The sequence below is a fragment of the Trachemys scripta genome, chromosome 6, assembly GCF_013100865.1.
Source record: "Trachemys scripta elegans isolate TJP31775 chromosome 6, CAS_Tse_1.0, whole genome shotgun sequence".
NCBI lineage: Eukaryota > Metazoa > Chordata > Testudines > Emydidae > Trachemys > Trachemys scripta.
In genome coordinates this window covers 78,632,695-78,654,900 of record NC_048303.1, presented here as the reverse complement: position 1 = coordinate 78,654,900, position 22,206 = coordinate 78,632,695, and the positions used below count along the sequence as shown (strand labels likewise).

The following is a 22,206-nucleotide window of genomic DNA, read 5'->3' as shown; positions in this document are numbered from 1 at the left end:
GCCTAGGTTCCCCCCATCCCTCCAACTCCTGATTTGACACAGGAGGAGTTGACCTGGTCTGTGAGCAACACCAGAAGGGAAGGTCTAATTTGGAAAGGGATCTGGCCTGTCCCTGACCCCCTAGGTGGAACATAGAGACTGTGGGGATTGTTCTTCATTTCCCCCATGCTGGCCAGTGATGAGGTTAACTGAGTGAATGGCAGGTTTGAGCCTCTAGCGGAAGTGGCCAAACTGAGGGCTACAGTGAACCTCTGAGGTAAGCAAATCCGCCAAAAAGTGCAGGACCCACCAAGACAGAGGAGGAACTTTGTCACAGTTTTTATAAACAAATTTTGTTTGTTTGCAGATTGTGTAATACAAGACGTGGATTTATATTTTAACCATTCATATTACATATATATTTCAATGTTTCAAGTACGCCTCTACCCCGATATAACACAAATTCGGATATATGGTAAAGCAGCGCTCTGGGGAGGTGGGGCTGCGCGCTCTGGCAGATCAAAGCAACTTCAATATAACGTGGGTTTGCCTATAACACGTAAGATTTTTTGGCTCCCGAAGACAGCGTTATATCGGTGTAGAGGTGTATAGTTAAGGTTAGGTGGCAAATGGTTAATATACATATTATGAGAAGTTCATGCAGAGTTTGTTTTTTTTAATGTATCTTTTTAAATATTTAATTAAAAAATAGTAAAAAAAATGTTCTCCCCCAATGTTTTTCACTCAAACTGAATATATACACCCACATCCTTTCCTCTGCCTGCTCAGCTGATAGATGATAGTTAAGGTGTAGTTAAGTAATGTGCCTATTTTTGGAGACAGACTAAGGTTTGCTGCTTTGTGTACATACCCACACAAGTATAACGCTAGTTGGAAGTCCCACTGTTCACCAAAAGGGGGATGTTTTCTAGCTCACACAACCTAAAAGAAAAGCACATGTTTATTTTTTCCCCTTCATTTCAAACTATTTTTAAAGTGATGCAAACAATGTCAGAAAGACCACATTTATGTTTAAAGAAAAACTGTTTTCAAAAACAGACTTTGGACAAGCTCTTTAGATTGATATCTAGCAATGCAATTATGCAGCTACATACTAAATCTCAACTTGTCTTAAATCAATTTACTTAAGACTGTCTCCACGCCCCATTACAGTACACTTTGGACAACAAAGGGGAATGTCACTCATCACCTGAACCTTGTTTACCAGTACAGGACAGCACATTCCATACCTATATCAAAACCAGGGATTTTCCAAAGGCCATAAATTTTTCTGAAAACTGATAGGAGGCAATAAGAATATTTACTGTAGCTGTTCTGAGTGCCAAGTTCTCCACTCAGATGCACATGCAGAACCCTCACTGAAGTTAGCAGGAGTTTTATGCATGAATCTATGGGACTTTGGCTCCTAAAATGTAATTAGCACTACATTAAAACAAGATCTGCGAATCATTTACTCTCTCAGATCCTGAGGAACCTGAGTTGCAAGTTACTCTGCTGGATCACATGAAAACACATTCATCATAAACAAAGCTTTTAAGAGTCCTAAACCCTTCCCTTCACTTCCTCATAACTTTCTCAGAATAGCTTTTTGCTTTAAATTTCTTAAATTTAATCTCAACCCAGGAATAAAACTTTGGGAAAGAGATTCAGCTAAATTTAGATTACCTTTAAAATTTCTCTGCCCTAAGGAATTATTTTGCCCAATTTAGGGCCCAACTGTGCAATCATTTCCACGTTTTCCCCTTTACTCATATGAGTAAGGTTAAATAGGAGCATAAGTATTTTCAGGATCACACCTTTGTCTTTTTGTTGGTGGCTTTTGTTTTGACAGATATGACTTATGTTCCTTCAGGGGGTTTAGGGATTCACTAGTAAATTGTTTGTGGATGCGGAGTACTGATTATCTATAACCAGTTCTTAGTTTTGTAGTCAAATTTCATCAAAGGAATACTCAGACTTTCACAGACATTTGTGTACTTTGAAAACAGGTTGATCTTCAAATTTGCCAGTGATTTAGTCCTTCATGGCTATAGTTATTCTGAACATGTTTGAAACTTTTTGGCTCAAAAGCAAATGATGTAAAATGGTGCAGTGGATATGCACATAATAGTATTTTTTTTTATTATTATTATTAATCTCTTATGGTCTATTCCGAATCAAGGCAATTTTCCCCCATTCTGACTTTCTTTTAACAACCCTAATAATCTATTTTCATGCTTATATTCCTTTCAGAATAATCTCAAATTTTAATGGAATCAACACAACCCAAATATCAGCTCACAGAGGAGGATACTAAAAATTAAGTTTTGCATTTCCATTCAGTACTAAAAGGTCTGTTTATTGACAAAGGTATCTACCCTGTAACATTGCAGGGTATTAAACCTGTTATTGCTTTCAGTATGTAAGTGCCCAGTCATAGTAGGACACGTATGCTGCAGGGAAACTTAACAGGAGAGAAGAGAGGACTGCAAAAGGAGTAAGGACAGAGTGCTAGAAAGAAAGTATCTGGGAGAAAAGTTGGGCTCTCACATCATGTAAATGATAGTATGTCAAAGGAAGCTATAAATTAGTTAAAGGCAGGAAATCATGTGATTCAGTTGAGGGAAAGAACAGCCAGTTCAGTTTGTGGGTAACACTGTTTGCAAGTAAGAACTGGAAGAGGGTGTGTGGGTGTCCTTTTTAACACCTTGCCTGTACAAAAGGGTAGAGACTCTGTCCTGAGATTTGCTTTATTGAGGAAAATTTTCGGCATATTTGACCATTTTCTCCCCCCACTATTTCATTTGGACACCATGTTGCATTCAGTTATTTCTGTTCAAAGTAGCTCAGCTTCAAAAGATCTTATTAGTCTGCCAAACACACACCACAAAGCAGTATTACAGTGGCTTCATTATCTTCCATACTGTAAGGAGGGGACTGTAAAAACCTAATCCATAGAAAATGGTTTGCAAAATATTTTACCCGGCTTCTTCAAAAACATATTAACAACATTTGGGAATTATTAACCAGAAGAGATGCCTGGGGTAAAAGTAATATATATGCAAATAAAATTTAACAGAGGGCAAAGTGGTGCTGATTAGTAACGCACACAGATCAATGTTTTACAGCAGACCACATCCAACTCTGCATTTTTAACATTTTGTTTTCACGTGGTGGAGGGGGAGGGGGCTCCATACAGCAGATGTACAACTTGTATACAGTCTCAAATACCCTATACACAAGCAGTACAATTTATATTTGTATAGTACTAATGCAGGAGTATTACAAAACAGTAGAACAAGAAGCACGGTACAGAACAGTTGACAGAAACCAAACAGGCAGAAAAAAAAGCAATACATTGAGGCAGAGCATTTAAAAAATGGAATAAAAAGCTTTACTAAAGTACAACTGGAAGTTGCAAAGAACCCAGTTCTATAGGTCCTGCAATACAGAAACACAACCTCTTCAGCTACATTTGCTTTAAGAAACTTGATCACATATTCTCTACCCACTCTCTGATAGATAGAATTCTTTCAGTTCCTGAGGGTCATCACATTATCAAATCAGTACATTACACTTGGCAATCTAGAGAGAATGAAACGAAAGGCTCTTCAACAGAGCTCTGTGAATCCTAACACATAATTCCAAGGCAAAAAGCAGTGCAATGGAAATTGGTGCAGCCTTCCAAAAGCATGGCTACTAATTATTATTCTGTGTATTGTGGAAGCATCTACAGGCAACAATCAGGATCATGGTTCTTTTGTGCAGGCCACTGTACAAATCAGTATAACAGCATGTGCAGATTTATGGTATAGAGCAAAAGAGGCACGATGGACGAATACTTAATAGACTAGTCAGTGTCTGCTGGGGGAGCATGGTTCAATTTCTAGTACAGTAAGTCAACATAATAATTCATTCATAGCATTTGAACTCCAATTTAAAATGAGTCAAATGCACCAATGCTATTTCTTAGGAAGATCGTGGCCTGGGGGGGGGGGGGGGAATTAGACCTTAAAAGTAAAACATCAGCAGTTGATATGAGCAGACCTCACCAAAGGTCATTTTATTTAAGCAAAGTTAGTTTACACAATCCCCATTACTAATTTAATCTGAAATTGCGTCTGATGAATTGGGCATTCACCCACGAAAGTTTATGCTCCAATACTTCTGTTAGTCTTAAAGGTGCCACAGAACTCTGTTGCCTCTTGCAACAGTGTCTGCCATCAGATCTGTTCATTTCCATAAAAATGTGTCATTTATACTATTGCTGTCAGTTTCCATCACTTACAAAATAATCTTTTAAAACTTCAGTTACAGTAAGTGAAGTAAAATCAAACTCTCTGGGACACGATCAAGTACATTTAGTCAGTCACCGAGGAACTTTAGCTGGGCTGTACATTTTGCTGTTTGAAAAGCCAGCTAAATTGACTCTATCCCAGTCTTGCTTGGTGTGAGCCAGTGTGTGTGTTTTAAACAGGAAGGGTGCATCCGTTCACCCATCATGCTTCTGCTTTAGCTTTCAGTTCCCCAGCCTACAAACAACAACTTAATACTGACCATTTTCTGTTGAAAGGGTTACGAATCAGATTTCTCATCAGCTGGGCTTTCACTCTCTTAACCAGGTCATCTATTTATGTTTACTCCCTATTCCTTTAATCAACCTCTCCACTAGTAACTGTTTTCCATGGTGTTCAAAAAACTTGGATGGAAGATCAGACTAAACAAACTTTTTAAAAATTAAAAAACCCAGGCATTTAAACATTAGACATAGGGAGTAAATTTTCAGATGTGCCTAAATGACTTAGACACTTTTGTAAATGGGACACAGGCTCCTAACAGCATGTCTTCATTAGCAATGTTAAAGAGCTGGCTGCAGCAGCGCTTTAATGTGGCTGTGTAGTCACGGCACTCCAAGCGCTCTAAAAAACCCATCTCCACGAGGGAAGTAGCTACCAGCACTGGTGCACTATCTACACTGGCACTTTACAGCACTGAAACTTGCAGCACTCGGAGGTGGTGTGGGGGGGTGTTTTTTCACACCCCTTAGCGAAAAAGTTGCAGCACTGTAAAGTGCCTGTGTAAACAAGCCCTCAGTTAGTTGGCAGTCTAAGTCTCATTAAAAGTCAATGGGACTTAGGTATTTTTGAAACATTTACTGATAGAAGTTAGACACTGAAGGTACATATTGGATCATGCAGCCCATCGCCCTGCCAGTGAAGAACTGTTCCATAGACTACATTTTCTAGAGCTTAGTCCAATCTAGCTTTAAAAGTTGCAAGCTAGAGCTTGCATCACTTCTCTCTTGAGAGAGCATTCCACAGCTTAATAGTCTCTCAATCAAGCAGCTTTTCTGAGTCTATTTTGTCCTTTTCTTAATTTCATTCCATTGACCCTAGTTATACCTCTGTGTACCGCACTAAATAATCCCCTCTCCCTCCTTGCTTTTAACACTCTTCAGATATTTGTAACCTAATATACCTACCTCCTTAGTCACTGCTTAATCAAGCTACATATATTTAGTCTTTTAATTTTTCCTCCTATGTCATTCCCTACAGCTCTGATAATTTTTTGATGCTTTTCTCTGAATTCACTCAACGTTTAGCAATATCTTTTTGTTCACTCGTAGCCCAGATTAGAACAATATTTCAGGTGCAGTCACACAAGCACCATATACATATAGGGATTATTATACCTCTGCTCCATAACATGCCAGTTTTTCATACTCCTTGAACCTCTGTACTGATATTTTAGAATACTAATAACTTACTTATGTTTCACAACAAGTCCATCTTGTAATAGACAAAGCAAAGCAGAAATACAAGCCAGAATGCTTGAGTTAAGTAGAAAAAGTAGTAGAGTACTGGAGCATACTTTAGGGCAAGTTTTAAAAACAACTGATACATGAGCTGGTAAGTGCTAAGGGACCTGCATGGATTTTATGTTACTTTAAAGACAATAAACGGGGGGGGGGGGGGACAGCGAGGTCCTAAAAGAAGAGATTGACAAAACTATCCTTATAACAAAAAGCTCTGAATGGAAACCAATAGACTTTGCCCAGTGTTTATCCTTGCTTTGAAACAGGAGCAGGAGGAAATCTGATAAATGTACCTTTTTTTTTTGGGTAGTTTCACTTTAGCTTCAGTCAAAATTCTATTATATAATTGGTTACCGGCAATAAGGATTTCCCTAAACTTCCTACAGCAACACTAGATGAATATTGTCTTCATTCTCCACCAGTGGAATCCCAACACTGCTATAAAAAGCTGTGCAGAGCATATACCCTCACTCACTTTCTCTCTACCAAAAATCCGTGACCTTAAAATGCAAGCCTCAAGAAAGGTGTGTGTTCAAGCATGGCAAACTATACAGTGCTAATCTGACAGATTCTCAATACTAGGTAAATTAAGTGACAACAACTGTTCCATGCACCAAGATCAGAGTACAGGCAGTGCATCTACGAATCATCAAACTGTAGCCTCTCTGGTAAGAGTTATTGCACTTTATTTTCAGAAAATTAAGATCCTTCGGTACTTTAAAAAAAATCATTTTTAAGTAAAGGAACAAAATGTAAGAACCACCACAGACGAGAGAGAGCTTACATTTGTATGATATTAAAACTTAACAATACAATGTAGTTTACCCTAACTCTACAGGAACAATGGTCCAGGCTGTGGTCCTATAACCAAACTTTTTTTTTTTAATTTTCCCGTGAAGAAATGATACTTTACTCCCAGCACTATAGGTAATGAGCACACAGCAAGAGGAGAGAGCTTGAATTTATCAAACACAGGATCAAGCAAAAATCAAAAGTCAATTCCACTAAGAGAGAGGCTGAGCTCTAAGCACACAAGCCTGGTTTCTACCTTGCATTATCTGACCTCTGTTAGGGCTTCGGCTCTCTCACTTCCAAGGACAAGCCTGAGAATTTCCAGCTAAACCTCAGGAGATGCAAAGCATCATTTATTGTTTCCACCTCATTCTGTTTCCTTTCCTATAGCAAAAGTTGTATAAAATACAAGTTATTCTCCTCCTGTAGCAAATAAGGCAAGTAAAAGCTTCCTAAATACTCCTCAATCTTCCTGAACCATTCCTTGCGGGGGAAAAGGAGAGAAGTTATTACTGGATCATCTCAAATTTTTCCCCAACAATTGAAGCAGTCAGCTGTTTATTTTTTGTAAACTCTTCCCTAACAAAGCAGCACTGGTAAGGACAGGTTACTTTGAAGTCTGCTTATGATCGTACAAAGGTTGTCGTGATATGACTAAAATGGGTTGATTTATCAAGCAAGGTGGTAGTTACAAGTAAAAGTTTTATCTGACTCACCTTAAATACACAACAAATTTATGCTTAGCCAGGATTAACAGCAGTTTTGGAGTGAGACAGCAGAATTGAGCACACACTATTTTCTTGGTTTGAAGCACAATCCAGAAGGCATTCTCTCCCCAAGACCACCCTACTGTGCCTGTGTGCTGACAACAAGGTGTTATTTCACCATGATATAGAATGGGCACAATATCTATTTTTTTTAAATGTATTCTCCAGTTTCATCATGAGCAACTGTCAGACCCATGTGGGCTGAAACTGATCATTGCTAGATCTAGGCCTTGAAACAGAGCAGTGAAGATCATAGACATGAATCAGACCATGGAACCCTCTCCCACCCATGAGAGAAATACCATTTTAATAGAAAATAGGTAATGTCAAGGAATGGGCACCCTTAAACCTAGTATTGTTAACTTTAAGTGTTCAAAGTCATGAGTCAGGCCCCCCAAACCAAAAAAATTGGCTCAAAAAGCATGGGGGAGGGGGAAAGCAGAGGACAAAAAACCAAAAATCACAAGACTCACAAAAATGACCAGAGCTGGCAACATTACAACTACTTTGTAGAATTGGGATAAACTACAAATTCAGTTAATTAGAGAGGGAAGTTATTTTTGTCGGGGGTGGGGTTACAGGGAATAGAGTAGGTCTGATGTATAATACTTACAAGCCAACACCTTTTCTTCAGCTGAAAGGGATCCTATCTACCTACCTACCTGATGGAAGAGATGCTAGAAAACTACAATAGAGAGAAGATTTGCATACAGCCTCTTTTTCAGTAACTGTTCATCATAGACCAGGGGTCGGCAACGTTTGGCACGCGGCTCGCCAGGGTAAGCACCCTAGCGGGCCAGGCCAGTTTATTTACCCGCTGATGCGGCAGGTTCGGCCGATCGCGGCCCCCACTGGCCGCGGTTTGCCGTCCCGGGCCAATGGGGGCATCAGGAAGCGGCGCAGGCCAAGAGATGTGCTGGCCATGGCTTCCCCCCCCCCCCATTGGCTCAGGACGGCGAACCGCGGCCAGTGGGGGCTGCGATCGGCCGAACCTGCCGTGTCAGCAGGTAAATAAACTGGCCCGGCCCGCTAGGGTGCTTACCCTGGCGAGCTGTGTGCCGAACATTGCCGACACCTGTCATAGACCATCATACAAGCATGTATGACTATAACTTGTGCATGGCTATAATGCATTAGCAGCAGCAGGGTTCCTTTGTGTTAAAGAATAGACACACTAATACCCTGAGCAACTACAAACCAGTACTACCTTTAGACCTTCAGAGTGCAACTTAACTTAGATGTTATAAATTGCTTATGGGCTAATGATTTTTTAATACAGCTTTATGAGTAACTATGAAATATGCAAGCAATATGCAAGGTAACTAAACATGATTCAGTCTTTTTCTTTTGGAAGAAATACTCATTCAGAAGGAACAGACACTAATTCTTGCATATTTTCATCAAAATGTACTGACAATCACATAGGGATCTGAAGCAAGAAGATAACAAACTGCATCAAAAGAGGAATGAATGCTAAAATATCAAAAATCCCCACTGAAATCCCTATGGTAATATATCAGGAGTTACTGGTTGAAAATGTAGATCAAATATCTTTCGGTGTTTCTTTTCATGCACAAAGATAAAACAAGAATGACATTACCAAATTAAAATCTTAAACAAAACTGATCGGTTTGAGGAGGTTAGCCACTAAAAATACTCATTTAGCTGAGCTTTTCAGAAAAGGTGTAGAAATACAAATGTGTAAATATGTAGCAAAAAGTGAAAATATAAAATGCATATCAGAGAACAGAAGTGTATAAAATGTAACTGTAGTTGAACATTTCCAACACTGAAATACAACATCCACAGTTACATAAATGTCAGTAATTATATAATGTATTATATTAACTGTGTCATTTTAACATGTCCAAAACACATTAACAATATTATAGCGAAATGCCTATTATCAAGGGAACCGTTGCTACAGTAAAGGAATCAATGTACAAGAAGTTCAAGTCATTGACCTGTATCAGGGATAATCATACATCAGAGAGTCTCCTCTACAAGGGCTCATTTATCACTCCAAAATATATTTAACCACATTACAAGATCCCACCTTTGTATCACTGGTATCCACTACAAGTTCAAGTTTGGGCTCATCAGTTGGAAGTGATAGAAGAGGAGAGTGATCTGGGTTTGTGGGTCGATCACAGATGACTGAGACACCAATGTGATGGGGCTGTGAAAAAGGCAAATGTGATCCTAAGATGTATCAGATGTGGCATTTCCAGTAGAGATCAAGGAACATTAATGCCACAGTCCAGGACTTTGGTAAGAACTTCTGTTCATCCATGTTCAAGAAAAATGAATTTAAACTGGAACAAGTAGAGAGAAGATCTACAAATGATTGGTGAATGGAGGGACTAATCTTATGAAAGGAGACTGGAAGAGCTTGGCTTGTTTAGTCTCACAAAAAGAAGGCTGACAGGGGATAAGAATGCTCCCTATAAATACATTAAGGGTAAATACCAGGGTGCACCTTGATCCTTCCTGTTCTCTGCCTGTGGCACATAGCAGTCTAATCTCCTGAGGGCTGTAAAATGTTGGTCTAATTTCAGTGGCTGGATTTAGTGTGGGGGTGCTGGGTGGTGTTGGTGGCCAGTGATATACAGGAAGTCAGATTAGATGATCTGGTGGTCCCTTCTGGCCTTAAACTCTATGATTATGTTCACAGTTGAAACACGCATTTGGGAAATGTACTATGGGTCAAATCTGAGTTTCAGTCAAATTGATGGGTGATTTGGTACTCATTTAGTAAATAGTAAGATTCAGCCTTCCGGTGTAGTGACCTGTGTATTGATATGTGAGCCCTACTGCATTTAAAACTTAGTTCAGTTAGCAGAAAATGCTATAAAAGAGAGAATGGTTCATTTGCTGAAGTTATTTAGTTACATATCTAGTTCAAAAATGTATCCTGTTGCACATACCTCCGAAGGCAAAATGGGTACCTTTCAGCTCTCAAAGGTAAAAACTATAGATGGATCTAGGATTCTCTTCGTATATTTAAACTCAAAAATATTTTGTACATCTTGATTTTCCTCTTAGTCAGCTAGCAAAGTGGAAGTGTTCAAGTCACATGGAAAAAGTGTATTCTGACACTGATAACCAAACACTACAGCATGACAGCATTCAAGCCTAACACTGAATTTTTAGGTATTGTACATTAACTATACACAGCTGCCTAATTTCTGTACCAAGGGAATAGAAAGGAAAATACCTGCAGCATCTGCTTTCAAACCCTCACTCAAGTGTGTCTATTGCAAAAAACAGAAACTGTAGGATTTTAAAGATTTAAGCACAGAGGCTCTGAAAGAGTGGAAACCAACACCACATCATGATGACTGAAGAGTAGAGATAATCTTGTACAGCTAACACTTTCTCTTATTCAAAATGTTTTTTGACGTAGTCTTCATATATTTAAATGCCTCATGGCATAGTGGATGAGATTGGTCAGTTTACATAGTTTTACAAGGCACCCATTTTTGCCTATACTATCAGCTCTGAAAACTTAACAGAAAGGCTCCACTGAAATGAAGTGTGACAGATGCAAATATTTGTTAAGATAGAATAAATATGTTTTGTATGCTGGTTGGGACATCTTTTTAATTGAATGAAACCTGTTTTAAATCTCAAGATATGGAATCCAAAACATCCACTAAGTCATGATGGGGGGGTGGGGGGGCGAGGGGAGAGCGCTAAAATATCGGACATTGATTAAAAGCTTGGTAGTCAATAATTCAGGCTGCAGCTATACCCATGCTCCCATCCTAGCACACACACTGGTTGCCAAAGCTCTGACCACTCCCCACCAACCCATGGATTTTCCCTCAAAAGTCTAGACATACTTCCCACTGTTATAAGAGCTAGCCAATTCAATTTAGAGCTACCTGTAACTCACTTAGAAAAAAGCTGGAGGAACCTTGCAGATGAATGCTCAAGTTTCCACTTCCTCATAAATGAAGCTTGTTTACTGATAACTGAATCACCTCTAACATACTTCCTCATTTATTCTGATCACAGAATTGACTCAGTCGGCCTCCCACGTGCTTTGCATCTGCTGTTATGACTTTTCCCATAAACCACTGCTTTTCTGCATACTTTGTTTTAGAACAGGGGTAGGCAACCTATGGCATGCATGCCAAAGGCGGCACGCAAGCTGATTTTCAGTGGCACTCACACTCCCTGGGTCCTGGCCACCAGTCCCGGGGGCTCTGCATTTTAATTAAATTTTAAATGAAGCTTCTTAAACATTTTAAAACCTTATTTACTTTACATACAACAATAGTTTAGTTATATATTATAGACTTATAGAAAGAGACGTTCTAAAAATGTTAATGTATGATTGGAACGCGAAACCTTAAATTAGAGTGAATAAACAAAGACTCGGCGCACCACTTCTGAAAGGTTGCCGACCCCCGTTTTAGAACAAAAATCCTTCCCACCCTTAACCCACAAAACTCATGATGAAATTAATTTTACTTAGCAGAAGTAATAGGTGAATGAATGAGTGAATGGCAAAAATAATGTCTGAAGTCTCCAGAGCTTATGAAATGAGATACACCAGTTTTGCCCAGAATGTGTTTGCTGTTCTATGCTACCTTGTTGAAAATTAACCAGAACGGCACTTAATTTTTCCTTTCAGAAATACACTGTTGAGAGGCAGCTGTAAAGGAGTACAGAAAAAAATTTAAGAATCACATGTAAGGAAGGTAACCTCCAGTCTCCAATCTCATCTCGCAAAAACTGCAAGAGCAGCACAAACTTAGGCTGCTGCAACTCCCAGTTTTCAAAATCTGGCATTGCAGCAGCACACAGTTGCATCTGATGCTTTGAGAACTGTATTGCTTAACTCGTAAGAATTCTGCACCATACAAATCAACCAAAGAGGAGAATGAGCAAAGCATGGTTGTAAATCTGCTCTATGTTTCTATGGAGGCAATAACAGAAGATTTAAATGGCACGATATTTTACTACCTTTACTGTACCTTCACAATCACCAATTCGCTTGTTAACCTTGTTGTTAGTACATTTTCTGGTACACTAAAAGTTTAACCCTAAACAAAACCATCTGCTCCTTAACTTGTAGCAATGTGATACGTAATAGACCAATTCAAGATGAATCCAGGTGTGCATAAGCAGATGTTGCCAACCTGTTCTTAAATACGGTCCACACAATATGTGGAGATCAAACTCACCCCTTTTCTGGGGCCTGATTTGACTAACAGAAAAACCAGATGAAGTTCAGCTCAAACACTTCAGCTGCTCTCAGGGCTCCTATCTCAGGAATTATAATAGATAAAAAAAAAAATAGTAAATGCTCAACCAATCAATCTGGCCATGCAACAAGAGAGCTCAAAGAAAGTGGAAGTTAGTTGTGTATTAAAAAGGGAAGATTTTCAAAGTCACAAATGTCATTTAGGTGCCTAACTACCATCAATTTTCAAGATATCTAGCCTCCCTTTTTTTCTTTTAAAGCCACAGAGGATCCTGCTGACCAGACTAGATGTTCATCATATGCACAACTAATCCCACCCTTTTTGTGAAGCAGGCACAAAATATTTAATGATTTTAAGAATAAGATGTATTGTGAACATCCAAGAGAGAAATAAGTGAACCAGCTCTGGACAAAAAAATACAAATAGGCCCAAACCTGATTTACCTTTCATAGACCAGATTAATCTAACTGAGTATCCTTTTGCCCATCATTCTCAGCAGAAATTCTCTGTGTTCCTCCCACCTCACCCTCTGGCCAGGCCACCTATCCCTAAGTACAGCCACTTGATCTATCCAACCATGTCAGCACCCCGTTCCTAATTTCAGTGGCACTTCTGCAACATGGCAAATTATGAGGCAGAACTCAAGGGGCCTATCTGTCCGGCACATTTTTGGGGGTTGGAGGGAAGAATTCCCACTATTGCTACTTGCTGGTTCAGTTGCACTGGCAAGAGCTCTAGTGTAGGAAAGGCTCCTGTAGCTTCTAGAATTTTTAACTATCATGTCAATTAAACTGCTGAGAAGCCAATATATATTTTTGAATCCTGCCTTGGATTCCTAGCACTAACATTCTGTGACTCTCTTTACTACCCTTCATTAGCTCCCAAGACACAGAGAGAGTTGCCCATTTTCTCAGACAGACATATCTGCTTGACAATTTTTTTCTGGTTCCACAAGGAGATAGAGATAATTTGCTTTCCCATAAAGAGACACACATAGATATCTATTTAGACAAGGTCCAAAAGTCTGATTTTGTAAATGCCAATGTTCAGAAGAATAATTGTTAATAGAAACATTTACATGTATTTTTTTTATTTCAAGGCAAGTCATTTGTTTGGATGTAGCCATGGCCTTGAAATGTGAGCAACCCAAGCAGAGCCTCACTGTTTGTGCTAGTGAATGAAAGGGAAAAAAAAAAAATCAGAAAGGGAAAAATGAGTAGGAACAAAATTGAAGCCAGCTAGCCTGTTGAATGAAGTGCAAACATAAATAAAGAGCATATAGTAAATGATAAAGAATACATTTGATTTAGTGACCATTTAGAAAGTTGATATCCATCTGTGATAGATGTAAGCATTAAAATGCACCTGTAATGAGATCCGTATTTGCTATGACCATAAGCACAAGTCAGGTAATTCTATGCAATAATGGGTAATTACACTTTTGAATATGTGAATGTGATCACAGGTGAACTTTTGCACACTACCATCTAGCTTCCAAGTTTCTCTCCCCCTCTCTGCCTTTTGAAAGCATGCTGATCTATTTAGCATATATTTCTTTGTGGTACATTGCAATATAACCTCTAGTCATGTTACGAGACCATGGTGGAAAGAAAAATTTAGGGTGAATATCGAGGAAAAACTTCTAAAATTTAGAATTAAAATTAAAAGCTAAGGAACAGTCTCTCAGGGGAAATGGTGGAAGTTCTAGCACAAGTCATTTAGACTTGAGTATCTGAAAAATATATTGTGATGAACAAACCCATAAGGAATAGGAATTAAAATGAACGAACAGATCTTTTCTGTCCTTATTTTCTAGGTACAGATAAGGCACGTCAATTTTTCAAAAATGGGTACTGGAGAGACAAGATATAACAACAATTAAAATATTTACAGATATATATCAGTTCTTAGAAGATATTTTTCTCTGAACTCTGCCCAAAGGTCATCTTGGTGGCTGCCATCAGCATTTTCCTACCTTGAAAAGAAACAATGTCCTGCTAGAGTCTGATAATTCTGAATGGTGATGAATTTAAATAAGGCTGTCACATCTGCCTTGATCTCTACTTTCATTGCATTGTAGCAGTAGATTTATTAAGTGATGCATTCAGAATTTTTAAACAGACTGCATTTCTAAAGGCATACTTTTGTTGCTATTAAGGACATGGTAAGGCTTTGTATTTATGGTCTCCAAAAGCAAGTCAAAAATTAAGCTTCCACAGTGCTTTTGTCAATTTTGTTTTACATTTAGTGGCAAAATTGCAATGCTCCTAGTTTTTAAATTCAGTTTCTGCTTTTTAAAAAAAAGTTGATTTTATGCATACTGAAAAGGAATGAAACTAATTACTGAACTTTTAGTATTAGTATTTAGTTTTAAATTATACTAAACTTAGTACTGTCTTCTTCTGCATTTTATAAAATTCTGTAATGTACACAGTACCTCCACAATACAAACCATTTCACAATCTTCTAAAGATGTTGATAAATATTCTCTTGACACTTATCAGTGTAGAACTGTATGTTTTTATTATCTATTTCTGTGTTTATAAATATATCCTAACACATCACACCAAAGACGAAAAACATTTACACATGTAATGATCCCTTTCTTCGTCAACGCATACATGTCAGATGAGTTCCAGCTGGCATCTGACTTGACAGGTGCCACCAGATACCCAAGTTCACCCCTAAACACAGGAAGAAAACAAAAAAACTAGCAAAGAGCTTTGAGGTAACCAAGGAAGGAAGGAAGAGAATGGGTTTACCTAATGATTGTACTCAGGAAGCAAAGATAACTAGCCATATCAGATAGAACCAGACCAGTGCCATGCTAAGGTTCTGACAACATCCATCCTGACCTGCAGTACCCTCACATTAATTCCTTCACCCAGACAAAGCCAAACTGAAAGACTTTGCCAAAGAATGGTTACAGGTATTTCATTCTGCTAATCAAACAAGATCTCCAACAAATTTTCATGCCTTGAAAGACCAAGATACTTGCCCAGCCAAGATACCTGGCCTTCCTATTCAAAACAAGAAGTAAACACATCTCCATATGGCCAACATCCATGTTTTATTTTCAATTATTACAAAAGGCATCCCATTCAGCAAGACCATGAATAGGTTCAAAGTTGTAAAATGCCCCTACAGAGGCTATATTTGTACAGAAAGAGATCACAAGACAGACAAGGCTTGGCAGGAGAGCAGAGTTATTAATACTGCCTTAAAAACACACTTTGAAAAACTTGCTAGTTTTTGGTGACAAATCTTCAGGTATGTCACCATGTTATACCTCCATACTAGCTTGTTAGGCTTTTCCTGCCACCCTCTATTATTTTTAAAAAGTCCATTTTTCATAAGCCATAATGGCAAACTTCACAGAGCAATATTAAATTTCATACATATATTTAATGGCCATCAACCACCAAACAGTATCTCACAAGATGGTAGAAAGGTTTTGGTATGGTTCTGAAGACACACACAATTTCCACTCACTCCTTAGCTGCTTCTTGGATTTATTTATTTTAAATCAAAGAATCAAATAATTTGTTCAAAACCACACACACACACACACACACACACACACAAAATCCAATAAAAGCAAGCAACAAATATTCTAGAACTTGTATTGTAAAATAGATTTTAGGTTTGCTTCCAGGTTGATTGAAAGATTTTAAAACCAGAAGGGACCATTATGATCAACTAGTCCAGGGATCGGCAACCTTTGGCACATGGTCTGCCGCTGTAATCACCCTGCTGGGCCAGGCCAGTTTGTTTACCTGCCGCAGGCACAGGTTCAGCCGATCGCAGCTCCCACTAGCTGTGGTTCGCCGCTCCAGGCCAATGGGGCAGTGGGAAGCAGCAGCCAGCACATCCCACGACCCACGCTGCTTCCCGCAGCCCACATTGGCCTGGAGCAGCAAACCGCAGCCAGTGGGAGCTGCGATCGGTCTAACCTGCGGACGCTGCAAGTAAACAAACCAGCCCGGCCCACCAGGGGGCTTACCCCGGCAAGCCACGTGCCAAAGGTTGCCGATCCCGGATTTAGTCTGATCTCCTGTAGAACACAGGCCAGAGAATTTCACCCAGTAATCCCTGTTCTAAGACCAAGAACGTCTGGTTGATTGGAGCATATCTTTCAGAAATACAGCCAATCGTAAAGATTTCAAGTCATGGAGAATCCACCACCTCCCTTTAGTAAGTTGTTCCAGTGATTAATTAGATTTACCATTAAAAAAAATCTGCACCTTATTTTCAGTAGGAGCAGTGAGTTGCATTATCTAGAGCACTGAGTGGCACATAAGCAGAGGTATCATCAAAAGAGGGAAGGGATTCTTTTCTTGTTGCATTGTTTTGTGCCAAACAGACCTTTCATGGTCCCCCATTTTTCCAGAAGTTGGTTCCAGCAGAGGTAAACTCTTGCCTCTTTAGCATATGATGAGACTTCCAGATGACAATCACAGAGCTTTCCTTTTATGATCACTTGGAATATTGCACATAGGGAAGGTCAGACACATGAAATGCTCTTTTTCCATATGACAGGAATTGAAGTTTGGTAGAAACATTTCCTAGCTTTAAAAATCTGCCTTGACGTTTTACACTCCATTTATAAATATGGAAACTCTTGCTTTAAAATCTGCCAGTCTTGTCTACACATCTGACTCCTGCAGGGCAAGCAGGGTGGCAGAGCCTGCCTGCCTGCCTGGAGGGAAATTATACCATTTAAGAAGCAGAGGAGAGAAACAAAAATGTCAGCAATTTAGAAGAAATAGGACCCATCCCATTAACCCCTTCTCTGCTAAAGGAATTCTATTAACAAATACATAGCTAGATTCTGACACCACCAGCAAAAATCCTGCAGACTTTTCATCCTTGACTTATTAAGGGATGTCAGGTCCCACTAGTCTAGATTATTGAATCTCCCTCCTCCTTGCCCCCAACTGCTGCACCCAATACTTTTGCATCCTGAGGCAATTGCCTGCACGAGAGTGAGGGGGGGTGGTGGTGGTGGAAGGAAACAAATTTAGGAGAAACACTGAGCAAATCACTACCCCCCTGTGTCTGTTTCCCCATCTGTAAATCTAGGATGATGATACCGCCCCCAACTTTCATTTGAGTGCTTTGAACTCAGATGAAAGTTGCTATGTAAGTGCTAGGAATTAATTAATTAATTATTATTATTAACCAGGCCTCACTCAAGAAAACAGCAGTTTTCTTTGGGAGATCTGTATCCTCTTTCACCAACAACTGCTTTGATCAACAGGCTCAGGATAAAGAAGCACAAGAGCAGTCCAGCTGACTGTAGTTTAGGATTTACTCCCACACCTGCCTCTTGTACTCTCATCTCTTCCCCTCAGTGAGATCGCTCACATCATGCCTCTCAAGCTCCTCCTTGCACGTGGCATAAGAAAACAAAATAAATAATCTGAATTTCACACTTTTACTTAGCTTGGGTGTTCCAGTAAATGAACAATATAATGTTTTCTGCAAAATCAACAACAAGCAATGAAAATAGTAGTGTTATCAGCAGCTATTAATGAACAGGCAATGCACGTTTCACAATATGAGAGTGACTCTGCTGTCACGAATTAACCACTAGAAGAAATGCTGGTTTAGTTGATTCATGAGGCCTAGTTCAGGAGCTTCAGTGGGAAAGAAGGGGTCCAGTCCCCAGTGCTATTTCCAAGTAATTTCCTTGTGAGTGTGACACAGATCAGGGGCATATGATTTCTAGGTATTTCCTCTTACACTCCAGGTTAGTGAGCTCTTTCCACACAGATCAGAACAACAACAACAACAACAAAATCAGTGGTTTGGTGACTGGTGAAACAAGTCACGGGGAAACCTCACCTTTGTTGTGATAAGGCCCTATACAAATATTCTGTTCCTTGTCAAGAAGAGGAGCAATAAACCACCTGAACACCAAAAGTATAGACTGTAAAATAAAATGCTCCATGAACATGAATGGGAAGACTGAAACAATGAAATGTAAGTGTAAAGAAAAAAATATTTTTAGCTAAGATCAGCTACAGATATTATCTAGATTATCCACACAACAGGAAACCTTATTATAATCATGATTAAATTAAGGGGTGAAAATAGCAGTAATCAGAAGTTTGGCTCTCTTTACCAGAAATTTTCGGGAGAATTCTAGTGACAGATGATCTGCTGGTAGGATCACCCTAAAAAGTACCAAATCGAGCTAAAATATAATAAAGCCTCTGAGGAACTCAGAAACACAGGCACATCAATGAGCATAGGGAACAAACAAAAACTCTGACAACCAATCTCCCTGCAGTCAACATTGGTAATTATGGTCCTGTCCTGAACATTCCAGCCCATGTGCCAATGTCTAGGGTTCCTCCAAGTCTCTCTTATATAAGCTACACTGATAGAAATTGCAGAACAAGCCATAGATAGAGCCCCATGAAGTGAGTCACAAGGCTTGGCACTTGTCAGCATTAGCACTAGGTGCTTCAGAGTTTCTAGGCCTGGGTAGCCATGCTTTGCCAAAACCTGCAAAAGGTCTTCAGAACCTTCTGGGGTAGGGGATTCATCCCATCCTCCTGCTGACAATCCCCATAAATAACAGAAAGTCTCAGTTAGCGATTCTGCTAGAAGGAGCCCATCTCCTTAAATCATGTGATCAAAAAATCTCCAGGGATCAGCCAGGCTCCAAATTTTATTCTTCTGAAACAAAAATATGAGAGAACACTAACAATTCCAAGACCTACCACAACTTATCCAGTTAATGGCATGAGAAGAGCTTGCAAACACTTCTGTATGTACTTAACTTTAAGCACAAAAGTAGTCTCATTTAAGAGAATGGGACTTCTCACATGCTAAGCTTTAAGAATATGCTAAAAAGTGTTCACTGGGATAGGTTCATGCGGAGAGCGTAAGCAACAACTACAAAGGCAACATTATTTCCCTCCATAAACACTCCAGACTGCTACTGAAAATAGCACTTTTACTAAGAAATAAAAATTATTTAAAAGTAAAGTTACAGGGTTCAGACAGATAAAAATAGGAAAAAGTACCACTGATTTCATTAGCAAAATCAAACTGGAGGTGTTGGGATTCATGTTTATTTATAGGGAAGATACAAGATACCCTTGGGATCCTGCTGAAACACTCAGGGGGACGTTAAAAGTTTTGCAGTCCCTTTTGAAGGAACGATTAAAAGAGCTTTCACATGTACACTTGGTCATCAAGCTGACCTTTACAAACTTCTGCTGAGTCTCCTGCACAATACAGAACTGCTGGAGAAACCCATAGTTACTGAAAAGTATATTTAGGCTTTTAAATTCAATCGAATCCTGCATTAATATAACATTTTTGTTGCCTTCACATTCCTCGTAGTTCTGCTTTTGAAAACTGTTGCATAATGACATCATTGCATTTATATTTGTATAATCCTGTGCAATGCAATGTCTAGAGATGTAAAGGCTGATTCTTAAGTTTTTCGCTGGAAGGTAGATTATGTGCCGATTAGTTAAGTCAATTAATCTTTTCCTCTTTCAAGTAAAATATAATGGAACAGTGAGCAGCAACTACTTTGAGTTGAGATATGTGTCATATTTATAGCTGTTAGAACTGCAAAAAGTATTAGACAGTTTACAGTCACCATTTACCCTTGTTCATGCAAGCTGTAGAAAAGTTCTCCTAGACTGGATAAAATCACATATCCCAATCCTACATGATAATCAGGTTCTGACTATATTTCAATATGTACAATACACTGAAGCAGTATTTCTAGGTCATCAGATTTTAAGTCCTGTCTAGGATATTAGTTTTATTTTTAGGATAAGATTAGAAGATGAGAAACATACTATTAAGGCTTTGTGTACACTACCAACTTATGTAAGTAATGATATACTGACTTCACTCCCGGTGTAGACAGTGCTACGTCTCTCGGGGAGGTGGAGTACTATACTGATAGGAGAAGCTCTCCCGTCAGTGTAGGTAGCGTCTTCACTAAGTGCTACAATGGCACCGCTGCAGCACTGTAAGTGTAGACAAGCCCTAAGAAAAGATGTTGCCTTTAGTCAATGTTGCTCTTTGACACAGTCTTTGCCTCTCTCCATTTGTTTGTTTTTAGAACTGAAAGAGGTACACAGGTACAAAAGGTGCCACAGGACCCTCTGAGGCTCTTTTTAATTTTTCATGATTCTGCTTTCACAAACCTCTTTCACAAAGAGCTCAGGATAAGGTGATTACTTCCTCTCCAACAAAATCTTGCATTTAAACACAGACTGAAAAAATCCCAGCATAAAAATCACCTCCCCCCACCCCCGAACACCAACAGCCTATTTTGTAATTTGAAGGCCATGTCACACAGCAGACTACAGATAACAACCCATTCCCTCCCACTTTAATAGCAAGTCAGCATGAAACAGACATGGGGACAGATTCTTGCACCTTGGGTTGTCCTTTATACTTGTGCAAAATGGGAAGAGACCCTATCCATTCTGATTTGTTAGCATTTTCTATCCACTTTCCATAGGTGTTAGTGACTGAACAAGGGAAGAGAATCTGGGCCATGTTCTTTTTCTGTGTAGCTCCTACTGAACTAAATTAATTGTCAGATTTTGAAAAAAGATATAAAAAGGTTGGTTGCACTAACACATTTCCCTCTTCAGCCCATAAGTATATGGAGCTGGTGCAGGAATGGTACCTTCACCTGCAGGGCACAGTTGCTTACCCCTCTTGTGGGTCTCCTCTCTCATAAGAAGAAAAGGGAAAAAAAAAAAAAAAAAAAAAAGGGTGTGGCATCTCACATTCTACGTTCAGTGTGAAGGTCACAAATGGCAGCTATCCTTTCATGCACAATAGGCAACTTCCCCAAAGTTCTCTTTGTCTGCCCCTCAGTCACAGCTCATGTGGTGTAAGGTATTCATTATTCAATCCCTGCTCTAAAACTGACACCCCCTTCCAAAACCTGTACTGAGAACTCGGGTTGTTGAATCATTTTACACAGCTGGGTAATTAATGATGCCTATTGTATTCACATCAGCACTATTATCCCAATTAATTCAGTACTTCCCGTGCAAACAGATCAGACTGCTGAGAACACAAATGGAACATTTATAGTTAATTCTTTCAGAGGCTTGTGTTACAACAAGCATAACCACTTACAATTACTACTAAAACAAGTCTCTGAAATGTTTTTACAGTCTCCACCCTTAAAAGCCATTACTGATTTGAGAATTTTTAAAAATTCCCCCAACTGAACTCATTACTATTGAATGCCAACAATGAATTTAGCACTGTATGAAACAAAGTATGGTATTGTCCTAAAGAGTTAACCTCAAATGAGATTCAGCAAAATTGAAAATTCTTTAAGGTTTTTACAACTTCATATAGTCTCAAATTCACTTCACCATGTGCACAAAAACAATTCTTACATTTAAAATAAAAATAAGGAATAAGAACACCTAAAAAGTCTTATCAAGTAAATAAGTAAGCTAAATTTATTTTAAGATTAAAAAAGAAAAAAAAAAAGGGTTGTCAAACACTCTTCTACCTCCTTTTCAGAAGGTGGTGGTCTTTCTTTTTCTAAACACTTTGCTACTAGTTTCATTTGCTCATCTCCAAATGTGACCATTCTCTGCCTGGCATTTTGGAAGGCTGCCCTAAT

The 22,206-nt window shown here is 39.0% G+C and overlaps 1 protein-coding gene across 2 annotated transcripts in view; it reads right to left on the bottom strand.

Moving 5' to 3' along the window:
* CDC42SE2 (CDC42 small effector 2) overlaps positions 1–22,206 on the bottom strand; it is a 113,581-nt gene that overhangs the window by 55,284 nt on the left and 36,091 nt on the right. Inside the window, exon 1 of one of the 2 annotated variants that reach the window (XM_034774270.1) lies at positions 851–870. The exons of the other annotated variant lie outside the window; for it this stretch is intronic. The gene's annotated coding sequence lies outside the window, so the exon portion shown is untranslated. Of the gene's footprint in view, positions 1–850; positions 871–22,206 lie in introns of those variants that run through there. 2 annotated transcript variants of the gene reach the window in all.